This window comes from Trichechus manatus, unplaced genomic scaffold (assembly GCF_000243295.1).
Source record: "Trichechus manatus latirostris isolate Lorelei unplaced genomic scaffold, TriManLat1.0 scaffold00015, whole genome shotgun sequence".
Classification (NCBI taxonomy): domain Eukaryota; kingdom Metazoa; phylum Chordata; class Mammalia; order Sirenia; family Trichechidae; genus Trichechus; species Trichechus manatus.
This window is the reverse complement of record NW_004443951.1, coordinates 9314800-9317519: the sequence shown is the minus strand read 5'-3', so window position 1 is coordinate 9317519 and position 2720 is coordinate 9314800. Positions and strand designations below refer to the sequence as shown.

The window sequence follows — 2720 nt, the reverse complement described above, 5'->3', positions numbered from 1 at the left end:
GTTGACATGTTGTGGGGTTGTTAACCAATGTCATAAAACAATATGTGTACTGACTGTTTAATGAGAAACTATTTGTTATGTAAACCTTCCCCTAAAGTACAATTAAAAAAAAAAGAAAAATCTATGTCTTCTACAATTTGTGGTGGATTTGCCATCCCATGACAAGCTAAAATGAGAGTTAGTAGTGGGTCTTGTGGAAATTTTTCTTTCATTCCAGGGCATTATGTAAACAGAGCATCTCAATTCGCTTAAACAACAACACCAAAAAAGAAAAAGAAAAAAAAGAAAGAAAAGAAAAGAAAAAAGGAATTCAGCACCACACAGCTGTTTAAAGGTTCAGCACTAAGAAATTATTATTGTTCTTAAGTTGAGTTGTGAGCTAGAAGAATATTTAGTAGAGTGTTTAGTCATTGTTGGTTAACTGCACTCTCTTGGAATTTTAGAGAACCAGTGGCATGCACCCGAGAAGGAAGAGCTAATCCAGCTGGGACATGGGTGGGTTTCACTCTTACTTGATCTCCCCAGGATCACCTTCATGTAGTCAGGATCATAGACCAGAATGAGCACCTTGCTCCCCTATAGCCAGCAAAGACAGGCACATGGAAATTTTTCTACCCATTTCAGAAACTGTTGCAGCTCCTATTCCTTTTGGAACTGTAACCAAAGGAGAGAAGCTTTCTTTTTACAGCCCGTGCTTGGATAGGGGGACAAGAGTAGAACAGTTTCAGGGTTTGTAGTTCTGGATCTGTCAGCAGAGATTAGGAGTTAAGATCTGTTTTGATGATCTGGTCTGTGATCCAGACTCTGGCTATCTTTCCAGAACTTGTCTAATGGCCAGATGTCTCTCTCTATTGGGTTGAGCTATACAACTGCCTCCAGAATCTTACACATAGTAGATGTTTGATACATGTTGTTCAGGAATGACTCCATATTGTGCAACACTTTTTTACAGACTTACATTATGTAATTCTCACAGCAATTTCAATCATCCCATCTATAGAGTCCTTTTGTGTTGGAATCAACTAGACAGTAACCATTGTGGTTTTGGGTTTTTGTCTTCAAGTTCTCTGATTCTTTATTCCACCACATTAAATATGCTACTGAAAACCTTTAGTGCATTTTTCATTTCAGTTATTGTACGTTTTGCTCCAGAATTTTTGTCGGTTTCTTTTTATAATTTCTACCTTCTTGCTGATAAATTATCTCTATTTGTTTACCTTTATTTGTCTTACAACTTTCTTCTGGTTTCCTTTAGCAATTTTACTATATTTAAGACAGTCGATTTAAAATATTTGTCTAGTAATTCCAATGTTTGTGCTTCCTCAGGGTAGTTTCTGTTAATTTCTTCTGTAAATGGACCACACTTTCTTGTTTCTTATCATGCTTTGTAATTTTTTCTTGAAAACTTGACATTTTGAATTTTATAACATGTTAACTCTGGAAATCAGATTCTTCCCTCTCTTCAGGGTTTGTTTTTGTTGCTTGCTATGGGCTGTAGCTGTTAGTTTGTTTTGTGAGTTTTTGAAAATATTTTTGTAATGTCTGTGTTCCTTGACATGTGTGGTCTTTGAAGTCTCTGTTCTTTTCCCTTGTGTTCAGCTAGTGTTTTGACAAAGATTTCATTGTACTTCAGGAGAGAGAGAGAGAGAGAAAGAGAAGGAGGAGGAGGAGGAAGAAGAAGAGACAGAAGAAGATGAAGAATAAAGAGAAGGAGAAAGGGAAGGTGAAGTAGAAGAGGAAGAGTAGAAAGACGAAGAAGAAGAAGACAAAGAAGAAGAAAAGAGAAAATAAACTCTTTCAGTCTTTGTAGACCAGCTCTGTGCTGGGGCTTAGTTATTTACAAATCTGCCTTGACCTTCACCTCCTTCTTACACTGAGCCCATAGATCAGCTGGATGTGAAAGCTTAAGGTCTTCTAAGATTTTTCTGAGTATGCGTCCTGCCTTGGGCTTGCTGTGACTTTCTAAATTACCAGTATATGTGGGTGCTTTTGAACGCCCTAATTTCACAAAGAAATCCTATCTCTAGCTTTGCCTCCCAGGCTTTAGGTGCTCTACTCTTTGCCTCAGCAATAATCTTTTGCTCCAGGCAGCTGCAGGGTGTTTGTTTGCCTTGCAGGGTTTGTCTTACAGTGTTTTCCAGGAAAACTGGCTGCTTTTTTTCTTGCAATGAGTTCCAAGTTTGGTGAAACAAAGGGAAATGTCAGTCCTTCAGGTTGCTGCCAAACATGTTAGAACAAGCTAACACAATTATTCGAGAATAAGGTCTTTCTGCTCCCTCTGGAATGCAGGCTGCTGTCTTTAAGACCACCACCAAGCCAGGGAATTGGGAATGAAAAGGGCAAGTAAAAACGTTACAAAGTGTCTTAGTCATCTAGTGCTGCTGTAATAGAAATACCATAAATGGATGGTTTTAACAAAGAGAAGTTTATTTCCTTAGAGTAAAGTAGGCTAAAAGTCCAAATTCAGGGTGTCAGCTCCAGGGGAATGCTTTCTCTCTCTGTTGGTCTTCTCATTAATGTTCTCCCAGACTAGAAGCTTCTCTGCGCAGGGACCCCAGGTCCAAAGGACATGCTCTGCTCCCGGCACTGCTTTCTCGGTGGTATGAGGTCCCCATGTCTCTCTGTGTCGCAGCGGCGACGGTAATCGGGACGGCGAAGACAGTAACCAACTACACAACTCTTACAGAGAAGTGGGGCCAGGAGGGTCACTCTGAGGAGTC

General features: G+C 39.6%; 1 pseudogene; it reads right to left on the bottom strand.

Annotated features, from left to right (window-relative positions):
* The window catches only part of LOC101352343 (cytochrome P450 4A11-like), a 58742-nt pseudogene that overhangs the window by 10582 nt on the left and 45440 nt on the right, over positions 1-2720 (bottom strand).